Source organism: Oncorhynchus keta, chromosome 36, assembly GCF_023373465.1.
Source record: "Oncorhynchus keta strain PuntledgeMale-10-30-2019 chromosome 36, Oket_V2, whole genome shotgun sequence".
Lineage (NCBI taxonomy): Eukaryota > Metazoa > Chordata > Actinopteri > Salmoniformes > Salmonidae > Oncorhynchus > Oncorhynchus keta.
In genome coordinates this window covers 11,375,271-11,388,042 of record NC_068456.1, presented here as the reverse complement: position 1 = coordinate 11,388,042, position 12,772 = coordinate 11,375,271, and the positions used below count along the sequence as shown (strand labels likewise).

The following is a 12,772-nucleotide window of genomic DNA, read 5'->3' as shown; positions in this document are numbered from 1 at the left end:
AATAAAATAATCAGTCAGTGTCTTCTTTTTTCCTTCTCAGTCCGTCCCCCTGTGCCAAACACTTGGATATCACCTCTCAATACGCCAAGCCAAAATATCGCGAGCATTTGGTTGCCTTGGCTGCAGCGCAGGGTGACGCTAGAGGAGGTTTGACTGGGGTTTAGCGGCAGAGCGTTTCACTCAAGTCCCTCAGGACAAGGGACAAGGCAACAGCGGGGTTGAAAAGGTAAGACGGCTGTCTACAAACTTGATACCAAATGAGAAATGGGAAGGGTTTAGATAAAATTACCAATTTAGAACACGACTTAAGTTATGGAACATGGACAAATGCAGGCTGCAATCGCGTGTAGGCTAAATGCACGCCAGTCCTGTGATACATTGAGAGTGACGTTCACCATAGGGATGCGTTGCAAGAGGATGCTCTGTCTGCACGGTGACCACAGCACATTGGATTTCGACTTCGTTATCTAACGGTCTCTCTTGATTATTTAGACTGCGCACACGCAGCCACATATGCACGCCATACCTTGTACGTTGTTTGCTTCTACCAGATATTTAACTTGCGTGCACGGTGTATTAGCATTGATACAGATCATCTCCAACGGCGTTTACCAGTTGAAATCAAATCAAACGTTATGAGTCGCACACGCCGTTTACAGCAGGTATAACATGTGCAGCGAAATGCTTGTGTGCTAGCTCCCTCAACAATGCAGTACATTAGTCAATAACAATAATATAGTATGCCTAGTAATACTGGACTGTATTACACGGTATTTATACATATAAAGTGGGTAGTGTTTTCATATCACGCTGTGGAATAAATAGAAAAGCAGGGTTGACTGTGTGTGTGTGTGAGTGTGTGTGAGAGAGAGAGAGAGAGAGAGAGAGAGAGAGAGAGAGAGAGAGAGAGAGAGAGAGAGAGAGAGAGAGAGAGAGAGAGAGTATGTGTGGGTGCATGTGTGTAAGTTTGTGGGTAAGGATTCGATGTGTTTGGTAGTCAGTGCAAATCATCTCTAAGGTGCAGATAGTCTCTGAGATGCAAATAGTCTCTGTAGGTCCATATCTGTACAGGTAGACATCTAAGGTTAGCTGTTCAGCAGTCTGATGGCCTGTTGGTAGTAGCTGTCATGGAGCCTGTTGGTCCGAGACCCAATGCTATGATGCCACTTGCCAGATGGTAACAGCGTGAACAGTTCGTGGCTCGGGTGACAGGACTCCTTGACAATCTTTCGGGCCTTTCTCAGACACCACCTGGAGTACATGTCCCAGAGGGCAGGGGACTCGAGTGATGGGCCGTCCTCACCATCCTTTGTAGAACCTTATGGTTGAGGGCGGTGCAGTTGCCGTACCAAAGGGTGATGCAGCCGGTCAAGATGCTCTCGATTATGCAGCTGTAGAACTTCTTGAGGACCCGAGGGCCCATGCCAAGTGTCTTCAGTCACCTGAGGTTGAAGAGGCACTGTTGCGCCTTCTTCACAGCGGTAGGGGTGTGATTGGACCATGTCAGGTCATATGTGATGTGCACACCGAGGAACTTGAAGCTTTTGACCCTCTCCACTGCAGCTCCGTCGATGGCAAGTGGCGTGCTCCTCCTCCTGTTTCCTGTAGTCCACGATCAACTTTAGAGGCCACTCTGGCAGGGCTCTAACCTCTTCCCTGTAGGCTGTCTCGCCGGCGATCAGGCCCACCACTGTCGTGCCATCGGAAAACTTGGTATTTTATTGGGATCCCCATTAGCTGTTGCAAAAGTAGCTACTTTTCCTGGGGTCCACACAAAACATGAAACATGACATAATACAGAACATTAATAGATAAGAACAGTTTAAGGACAGAACTACATCAATTGGTGATTAATGATGGTGCTGGAGTTGTGTGTGGCCAAGCAGTTGTGGGTGTACATAGAGAACAATAGGGGACTAAGCACGCACCCCTGGGGGCCCCCCATGTTGAGGGTCAGCGTGGTGGAGGTGTGTTGCCTACCCTCACCACCTGGAGTCTGCCTGTCAGGAAGTCCTGGATCCAGGAAAAGGAGTGATTTACGGCTAAATTGTTAGCTGCATCTACTCTGCAACTCGGCAAGCGTTGTTGATTTAGATATAGCTAATGCATTCTATATGGTACTTGGTGTTATGAACACGTACTAATCAAGGTACGTGGATAAGCATGGAAATAGTTTCTCTTGTCTTGTCAACCTGCCTTTCCGTCTCAGACTCAGTTTCTGACATAGGTCCTGTACCCTAAAATAATGTCATCCTGTTTTATCTTGTGTTACAGTGTAGTAATGCTGTGTCACGACGTGTTACAGTGTAGTAATGCTGTTTTACGACGTGCTACAGTGTAATAATGCTGTGTCACGACGTGTTACAGTGTAGTTACAGTGTAGTAATGCTGTTTTATGACGTGTTACAGTGTAGTAATGCTGTTTTACGACGTGTTACTGTGTAGTAATGCGGTTTTACGATGTGTTACTGTGTAGTAATGCTGTTTTACGACGTGTTACTGTGTAGTAATGCTGTGTTATGACATGTTACAGTGTAGTAATGCTGTGTTACATCGTGTTACAGTGTAGTAATGCTGTGTTACGACGTGCTACAGTGTAGTAATGCTGTGTTACGACGTGTTACAGTGTAGTAATGCTGTGTTACGACGTGCTACAGTGTAGTAATGCTGTGTTACGATGTGCTACAGTGTAGTAATGCTGTGTTACGATGTGCTACAGTGTAGTAATGCTGTTTTACGATGTGCTACAGTGTAGTAATGCTGTGTTACGACATGCTACAGTGTAGTAATGCTGTGTTACGACGTGTTACAGTGTAGTAATGCTGTGTTGCGACGTGCTACAGTGTAGTAATGCTGTTTTACGATGTGCTACATTGTAGTAATGCTGTGTTACGACGTGTTACAGTGTAGTAATGCTGTGTTACGACGTGTTACAGTGTAGTAATGCTGTGTTACGACGTGTTACAGTGTAGTAATGCTGTGTTACGACGTGCTACAGTGTAGTAATGCTGTGTTACGACATGTTACAGTGTAGTAATGCTGTGTTACAACGTGTTACAGTGTAGTAATGCTGTGTTACGATGTGTTACAGTGTAGTAATGCTGTGTTACGACGTGTTACAGTGTAGTAATGCTGTGTTACGATGTGCTATTGTGTAGTAATGCTGTGTTACGATGTGCTACAGTGTAGTAATGCTGTATTACGACGTGCTACAGTGTAGTAATGCTGTGTTACGACATGCTACAGTGTAGTAATGCTGTGTTACGACGTGTTACAGTGTAGTAATGCTGTGTTACGATGTGCTACTGTGTAGTAATGCTGTGTTACGACGTGCTACAGTGTAGTAATGCTGTGTTACGATGTGCTACAGTGTAGTAATGCTGTTTTACGATGTGCTACAGTATAGTAATGCTGTGTTACGATGTGCTACAGTGTAGTAATGCTGTGTTACGATGTGCTACAGTGTAGTAATGCTGTGTTACGACGTGCTACAGTGTAGTAATGCTGTGTTACAATGTGCTACAGTGTAGTAATGCTGTGTTACGATGTGCTACAGTGTAGTAATGCTGTGTTACGACGTGCCACAGTGTAGTAGTGCTGTTTTACGACGTGTTACAGTGTAGTAATGCTGTTTTATGACGTGTTACAGGGTAGTAATGCTGTGTTACGACGTGCTACAGTGTAGTAATGCTGTTTTATGACGTGTTACAGGGTAGTAATGCTGTGTTACGACGTGCTACAGTGTAGTAATGCTGTGTTACGGCACGTTACAGTGCAACCTACTTGAGAAAGTTGGACGGTGTTTACACTGTGGAATAGTTTTGCTACATAAAGTTGCTTTTATGATGCAAGGTGAAGAACAGAGAAATTAGACAGTTGACAATATGATGGATTTAAAAATATAATTTGAAGACAGGTGAATAAAGATAGAATAACCTAAACTTGTGTGCCTATGATGACCTGTGGGTGGGGAAAATGGACACTTGGGGGATAATATGCCCTTGTCTAGGCTACTCTTCACTTCCCCTTAACAGGGCTCTGTCATCGGGAAAAGTACATACAATTACATGCAGCTCTTCTGTCATCCCATCCGTTTTCAAAACATACAGTATTTTGCCCAAGTTATTGAATTGACTGTGGGGGATGCTGCATGTGTGATTTGGGTGTGAAAATTCACCCCAGTAACATATGGTTCCCCAGCACCCAAACTGATGTGTGAGTGTAGTACTTATATAATCAACCATCAAATTTTCTATATTATTTAGCACAGTCAGTGTTTTCTTACATAACGTGATTGTAAATCTATTTTAAGCCCCCACCGTGCAAGTCTCTGCTTTGTCTTCTGCTGATGAAGAGAAAATGACAGGATTTTATCGTTTCGTCTATGATAGGTGGGAACGTATAGTTGAAGTCTGAAGTATACCAACACCTTAGCCCAGTGGTTCTTAACCTTGTTGGAGGTACTGAACCCCACCAGTTTCATATGCGCATTCACCGAACCCTTAATTGGAAAAATAAAATGTGATTTTTTTCAAATTCAAAACATAGGTATATATTTTACTGGTGCACAAAATGAACCGTGCATCAACATCACTGTGTTCAAAGAACAAAATCATCAAAACATGATTTTCACACAAAAACAAAAACATAATAATGAATATTTACTGCAAATCAGTGTGACTTCTGCTGTTGCCTTTCAGAGACCAGTTCAGAAATGCGCGGCTTCACCTTGGCAAGTGGCACTCATGTAATTTCCCAACAAAGTCTGTTCCTTTTCTTCATTTTATGTCCAGCATCCTCCAAAAGGATTGCTCGCAAAGATATGTTGCAACAAACGGTATGAAAATCTCCAGAACTTTCTTAGCAATAACAGGGTACGTTACCATTTGTTGACACCAAAACATTGAAAGCGTTGTTGTTCTGAAGAGTTGCTGTTGAACCTGGCTCTGCTGAATTTCAATGATTTCATCGAGGTATTCATCATTGACATCTGTTGTCTCAACACTAAACGTGAACGGCTGTCTCGCCCATGCTGGATATGACTCTCTTGTATCGAAGTATCCGTCGAGAGACTTTGCAAGCTCATCTAAGTGCGTGGCAATTGCTTGCTTCAGTTCTGCGGGTACAGAAATGTCTCCGATTCCAGATACATCTTCGATCTTACTTACACAGTCGTCTAGCAGGGGAAAGTTTGCGAAGTTATCGTTCTCTGTTCGTCGTTTCCATAACGGTAGCTTTTTTTGAAAAGCCTTCAGCTTTTCCTCCGCTTCGACAATGTTGACTCCACCGCCCTGCATCTTTGGATTGAGATGATTGAGAGCTGCGAAGATATCAGCCATGTACGCTAAAATGAGAATCAACTCAGAATTTTTGAAGCAATCTGCATGACAATGTTGGCGCTCTTGCAAAAACAGGGCCAATTCCACACGCACGGCAAAAACACGATTCAGCACCTGTCCCCGGGATAACCACCGAATGTTAGAATGGTACAGAAGTACCTTGAATTCAGAGTCCATTTATTTACACAGCTCACTGAAGATGTGGTGCTTCAGAGCACTAGTTAGCACATAGTTCACGCATTCCAGTACAATTTTTACTACTTCTGCCAGTTTTGGAGGCAAGGATTTTGTTGCCAATGCATGCCTGTGCAGAATACAATGCGTAACAATGATGTGTGGTGCATCGGCTTTCACTAGCGCACCAAAACCAGACTTTCTTCCCAGCATGACTGGAGCTCCGTCCAAACAAAATGCAGAAACCATATCCCACGAAAGATTGTTGTCTTTGAAGAAGTCATCCACAAGTTTCTTCACATCGGCTGCCTTAGTTGTTGTTGTAAGAGGCTTACAAAATAAAAAAATATTCCTTTATCACGTCGTCTTTCACATAGCACGAATACAGCAAGCTGGCTTAGATTGGAAACGTCTGTGGTCTCGTCAAGTTGAAGGCTGAATTTTTCTGGCCTTGAAATCAGATCTGCAACTACTTGAGCCAAGATGTCTTGGCTCATGTCCTCTATTCTGTCGCTGATGGTGTCATTTGAAAGAAGAATTTGGGATAACTTAACTTCAGCCTCTTTTCCCAGCATGATATTTCCCATCTTCAACACAGCTGGTTTTATGAGTGTTTCACCAATAGTGTGCGGTTTGCCCTGCTTTGCGATCAGGTAAGCAACTTCGTACGATACTGTGAGGATCGGTTTGTTGATGGATACAAAGCCGAGAACAGGCAGAGTAGCCTTTTCATCGAATCTGGCTCTCTTCACCTTGAATTCAGCGAGCGTTGTGTTCTTGTATTTTCCACCTCCATGCAGCTTAAGGAAGTGTTCTCTTAGTTTTGCCGGTGCTAGACTAGAATTGCTCAACTTGGCATTGCAAATCATGCAGTTAGGACCGTGACTCCCATCACGTTCCGTTATACATGTGAATCCATATTGTACATATTCGTCCGACCACATTAATTTTTTGCTCGACATAGTAAGTATGAAGGGATTAAAATATTAAGAAAGAAATCACAAGACGTACCATCACGACAGTCACAAGTCGACAACTGAGCGCACCAAATTCCCTGCAGCACAGATAGGCCAAGCGATGTAGCGTGATCGAACCCAGGTTAAGAACCACTTCCTTAGCCAAATACATTTAAACTCAGTGTTTCACAATTCCTGACATTTAATCAGAGTAAAAATGTCCTTTCTTAGGTAATTTAGGATCATCACTTTATTTTAAGAATGTGAAATGTCCGAATAGTACGAGAGAGAATGATTTATTTCAGCATTTTTTTCTTTCTTCACATTCCCAGTGGCTCAGAAGTTTACATACACTCAGTTAGTATTTGGTAGCATTGCCTTTAAATTGTTTAACTTGGGTCAAACGTGTCAGGTAGCCTTCCACAAGCTTCCCACAATAAGTTGGGTGAATTTTGGCCCATTCCTCCTGACAGAGCTGGTGTAACTGAGTCAGGTTTGTAGGCCTCCTTGCTGTTTTAGTTCTGCCCATACATTTTCTATTGGATTGAGGTCAGGGCTTTGTGATGGCCACTCCAATACCTTGACTTTGTTGTCCTTAAGCCATTTTGCCACAACTTTGGAAGTATGCTTGGGGTCATTGTCCATTTGGAAGACCCATTTGCGACCAAGCTTTAACTTCCTGACTGATGTCTTGAGATGTTGCTTCAATATATCCACCTAATTTTCCTACCTCATGATGCCATCTATTTTGTGAATTGCACCAGTCCCTCCTGCAACAAAGCACCACACAACATGATGCTGCCGCCCCCGTTCTTCACGGTTGGGATGGTGTTCTTCGGCTTGCAAGCCTCCCCCTTTTCCTCCAAACATAACGATGGTCATTATGGCCAAACAGTTCTATTTTTGTTTCATCAGATCAGAGGACATTTCTCCAAAAAGTATGATCTTTGTCCGCTTGTGCAGTTGCCAACCATATTCTGGCTTTTTTACGGCGGTTTTGGGACAGTGGCTTCCTCCTTGCTGAGCGGCCTTTAAGGTTATGTCGATATAGGACTCGTTTTACTGTGGATATAGATATTTTTGTACCTGTTTCCTCCAGCATCTTCACAAGGTCCTTTGCTGTTGTTCTGGGATTGATTTGCACTTTTCACACCAAAGTACGTTCATCTCTAGGAGACAGAACGCATCTCTTTCCTGAGCGGTATGACGGTTGCGTGGTCCCATGATGTTTATACTTGTGTACTATTGTTTGTACAGATGAACGTGGTACCTTCAGGCATTTGGAAATTGCTCCCAAGGATGAACCAAACTTGTGGAGGTCTACAATTATTTTTCTGACGTCTTGGCTGATTTGTTTTGATTTTGACCTTATGTCAAGCAAAGAGGCACTGAGTTTGAAGGTAGGCCTTGAAATACATCCACAGGTATACTTCCAACAGACTCAAATGATGTCAATTAGCCTGTCAGAAGCTTCTAAAGCCATGACATCATTTTTTGGAATTTTCCAAGCTGTCTAAAGGCACAGTCAACTTAGTGCATGTAAACGTCTTACCCGCTGGAATTGTGATTCAGTGGATTATAAGTGAAATTATCTGTCTTTAAACAATTGTTGGAAAATTACTTGTGTCATGCACAAAGTAGATGTCCTCACCGACTTGCCCAAACTATAGTTCGTTACAAGAAATTTGTGGGGTGGTTGAAAAACGAGTTTAAATGACTCGAACCTAAGTGTATGTAAACTTTCCACTTCAACTGTATATAAACAGTCTGGAGAGGGATCTAAGGGTTATACTGTAGCTAGGCTAATTGGTTATGAATTGCTGATCTGTTACAACTCAAGATCTGCAGAAGTTAGAAAAACACAGAGAGGCTTAGGCTAGAGAAGGAGAGAGAGTTATTCTATTGTCCTTTCAAAATGTAAAATGCCAGACAGTTTTTTTCCCTTCCTTTGCCCTAAGTGCTTTTCCCAAGTGAACGTGACTAAATCGTGCAGACATGCGTATCTTCTCAACACTCCTTGCGTTGCATAAACAAGTAAACAATAACACAAGCTCTGTGAAGTATGGAGAGAGGGGGGGGGGGGTGATTAGATTAGTGCATGCTTTGATATCTCTGACCAGCCCCCTCGGCCTCTTTCTCTCTTTCTTAGCTCTCCTTCATCTCTCTCTCTCTCCTCTCTCTCTCTCTCTCTCTCTCTCTCTCTCTCTCTCTCTCTCTCTCTCTCTCTCTCTCTCTCTCTCTCTCTCTCTCTCTCTCTCTCTCTCATAGATTAGCTGTGCAAAGTAAATGTGAGTCCTGGCCTGCATGCTAAATTAGGCCATGGATTGTTATGTAAAATTTGATGATGAATAACTTAACATACGGATGGAGTGTTCCCATGCATTCTTTTAGAGAAAGGGTCTGCGGACTGTTTTGGTAGGCGGTATGCTGTGCTTGAAAGTTGCATGTGCAGCTTCCTGATGTTAGTCAGGAAGGGCCTGGATAAAGCCAGTGTGTTATTAGAGGTCCGAGGATAAGGCCTACTGTTGGATAAAAGTGCTGCTTTCTGAGGAGTAACAAAAACAGATTATTGCTTGAAAGAGCTCCCAAGAAAGTGACTTAGATCACGACTCAGACTTCATGGCTCCTGCACTCTGGGTGTCTAGATTCAAGCCGTGATGCTTTCCCCTTCTATTAACCTGGGCCTCGGTGACCTCCATTATCAACCTGGTCCGTGCTGGCAGCCAGTGTCCTGTGCAAACTCAGATAAGCAGGAGAGACCACCCCATGTTGTGATGTGCTATCCCCACCTATTTATAATATTAACAAGCCTGGGAACAGTGGAGCAAAAGCGACATCTCTGTGAATGTCAGAGGATGATACAATAGGGGTCCTGTGCAAAACAGTACTGTGTCTCTTATCAGAGATTAGAATATAGCCTACTCAGCATCTCCTTTAGTATTGGATCTGTTATATTTCTCCCACCAGTTGGTAAATTGCAATTCTTTGGTCTAACACATCTGAAATATGTGGCCTCCCTTTTCAATTTGTCAGAGAAGTGAGGATGGTTAAAAAACGGGGGTAAATTCAATTCCTTTCCCAGCAGGAGGCTAGCGAGGCTGGGCTGTACATCTCTATAGGTACTGCTGCTCGGTCTACTGATAACCTGCTCCTACTGCGTCAGGCTCCCATTAGACCCTCTGTGGCGGAGCGAACCAATGCCTGGCATGTCGTCCATGGACTCGGAGCCCCTCCCTCCATCCCTCCCCTTGCACTCTCTGCCCAGGCCTGCTTATTTTCACCCACAGCAGCGGCCGTATGTTTTCTATCAGCTGTAATCTCCAGTGCAGAAATGAAACACGGCTAAGCAGGATTGCCGAGAGGGGACGTGGCAGAAATTAGAGTTGTTGTTAAACAGGAGTTATGCAGACACATCGGGACAAGAGGCTGGTCTTTAGATGGTAATGGAGAGTGTAATGCAGAGGTAGGCTCTGGTTCAGTCGCCATGTAATGCCTAATGCACTGAATCTGTGTGTAAGCAGACTAGCTGAGGCAGTCTAGACTGGCCATTATGTAATTAGCCAGTCTCACTCTCCTCATCCATTACCGTTTTACTTTCGCATCAAACTCTTTTCGATCTGTTGTCGTGGAGTCAATCCGTTTTCATTATTCAAGTATCTCAATTATTAGGAGGTCAGTCCACCTGAGCATAGGAGTCTGACATCATTGTTAAATGGATTCAGAAGAAGCTGGTTCTGCCTTGTCACAGCTGTTTTGTGTATGAGGAAGGAAGGAAAGAAGGGGTGCATTTAATGTTCAATGATGCGTAGCGAATGGTGGAGGGACTCAGGCTTGTGTCTCAGGCATTGGTCTGTTTCCAGTTCACCTAATAATGCCTTCACAGGCTACACCACAGCTCCAGACGGATCTTATCAGTGGACCATTGGACATTTTTACTAATACAGTTGAAGTTGGAAGTTTACATACACTTAGGTTGGAGTCATTAAAACTCGTTTTTCAACCACTCCACACATTTCTTGTTAACAAACTATAGTTTTGGCAAGTCGGTTAGGACATCTACTTTGTCCATAACACAAGTAATTCTTCCAACAATTGTTTACAGAGATGATTTCACTTATAATTCTCTGTATTCCAGTGGGTCAGAAGTTTACATACACTAAGTTGACCGTACCTTTAAACAGCTTGGAGAATTCCATAAAATTATGTCATGGCTTTAGAAGCTTCTGATAGGCTAATTGACATCATTTGAGTCAATTGGAGGTGTACCTGTTGATGTATTTCAAGGCCTAACTTCAAACTCTGTGCCTCTTTGGTTGACATCAAGGGAAAGTCAAAAGAAATCAGCCAAGACCTCATAAAAATAATTGTAGACCCCAACAAGTTTGGTTCATCCTTGGGAGCAATTTCCAAATGCCTGAAGGTACCACGTTCATCTGTACAAACAATAGCACACAAGTATAAACACCATGGGACCACGCAGCCGTCATACCGTTCAGGAAGGAGACGCGGTCTGTTTCCTAGAGATGAACGTACTTTGGTGCGAAAAGTGCAAATCAATCAACCCAGAACAACAGCATAGGACCTTGTGAAGATGCTGGAGGAAGCAGGTACAAAGGCATCTATATCCACATTAAAATGAGTCCTATATCGACATAACCTGAAAGGCCGCTCAGCAAGGAAGAAGCCACTGCTCCAAAACCGGCATAAAAAAGCCAGACTATGGTTTGGAACTGCACATGGGGACAAAGATCATACTTTTTGGAGAAATGTCTTCTGATCTGATGAAACAAAAATAGAACTGTTTGGCCATAATGACCATCGTTATGTTTGGAGGAAAAAAGGGGAGGCTTGCAAGCCGAAGAACACCATCCCAACCGTGAGGCACGGGCTGGCAGCATCATGTTGTGGGGGCGCTTTTCTGCAGGAGGGACTGGTGCACTTCACAAAATAGAGGGCATCATGAGGATGGAAAATTAGGTGGATATATTGAAGCAACATCTTAAGACATCAGTCAGGAGGTTAAAGCTTGGTTGCAATATGGGTCTCCCAAATGGACAATGACCCCAAGCATACTTCCAAAGTTGTGGCAAAATGGCTTAAGGACAACAAAGTCAAGGTATGGAGAACAAGAGAGAACACCTCCTCCCAGCTGCCCACTGCACTGAGGCTAGGAAACACGGTCTCCACCGATAAATCCATGATTATCGAAAACTTCAATAAGCACTTCTCAACGGCTGGTCATGCCTTCCGCCTGCCTACTCCAACCTCGGCCAACTGCTCCGCCCCCCCCCCCGTAGTTCCTCACCCAAGCCTCTCCAGGTTCTCCTTTACCCAAATCCAGATAGCAGATGTTCTGAAAGAGCTGCAAAACCTGGACCCGTACAAATCAGCTGGGCTTGACAATCTGGACCCGCTATTTCTGAAACTATCTGCCGCCATTGTCGCATCCCCTATTACCAGCCTGTTCAACCTCTCTTTCATATCGTCTGAGATCCCCAAGGATTGGAAAGCTGCCGCAGTCATCCCCCTCTTCAAAGGGGGAGACACCCTGGACCCAAACTGCTATAGACCTATATCCATCCTGCCCTGCCTATCTAAGGTCTTCGAAAGCTAAGTCAACAAACAGGTCACTGACCAACTCGAATCCCACCGTACCTTCTCCGCTGTGCAATCTGGTTTCCGAGCCGGTCACGGGTGCACCTCAGCCACACTCAAGGTACTAAACGATATCATAACCGCCATCGATAAAAGACAGTACTGTGCAGCCGTCTTCATCGACCTCGCCAAGGCTTTCGACTCTGTCAATCACCATATTCTTATCGGCAGACTCAACAGCCTTGGTTTTTCGGATGACTGCCTTGCCTGGTTCACCAATTACTTTGCAGACAGAGTTCAGTGTGTCAAATCGGAGGGCATGCTGTCCGGTCCTCTGGCAGTCTCTATGGGGGTGCCACAGGGTTCAATTCTCGGGCCGACTCTTTTCTCTGTATATATCAATGATGTTGCTCTTGCTGCGGGCGATTCCCTGATCCACCTCTACGCAGACGACACCATTCTATATACTTTCGGCCCGTCATTGGACACTGTGCTATCAAACCTCCAAACGAGCTTCAATGCCATACAGCACTCCTTCCGTGGCCTCCAACTGCTCTTAAACGCGAGTAAAACCAAATGCATGCTTTTCAACCGATCGCTGCCTGCACCCGCATGCCCGACTAGCATCACCACCCTGGATGGTTCCGACCTTGAATATGTGGACATCTATAAGTACCTAGGTGTCTGGCTAGACTGCAAACTCTCCTT

The 12,772-nt window shown here is 44.2% G+C and overlaps 1 protein-coding gene across 5 annotated transcripts in view; it reads left to right on the top strand.

Annotated features, from left to right (window-relative positions):
* Nucleotides 1-92: 92 nt before the first annotated feature.
* Nucleotides 93-12,772, top strand: part of LOC118369621 (inactive ubiquitin carboxyl-terminal hydrolase 54-like) — a 108,982-nt gene continuing 96,302 nt past the window's right edge. For 3 of the 5 annotated variants that reach the window (XM_035754136.2, XM_035754135.2, XM_035754132.2), the window contains exon 1: nt 94-226. The gene's annotated coding sequence lies outside the window, so the exon portion shown is untranslated. Of the gene's footprint in view, nt 227-12,772 lie in introns of all 5 variants that reach the window. The other 2 variants (XM_052498473.1, XM_035754134.2) reach the window with 2 other exon arrangements.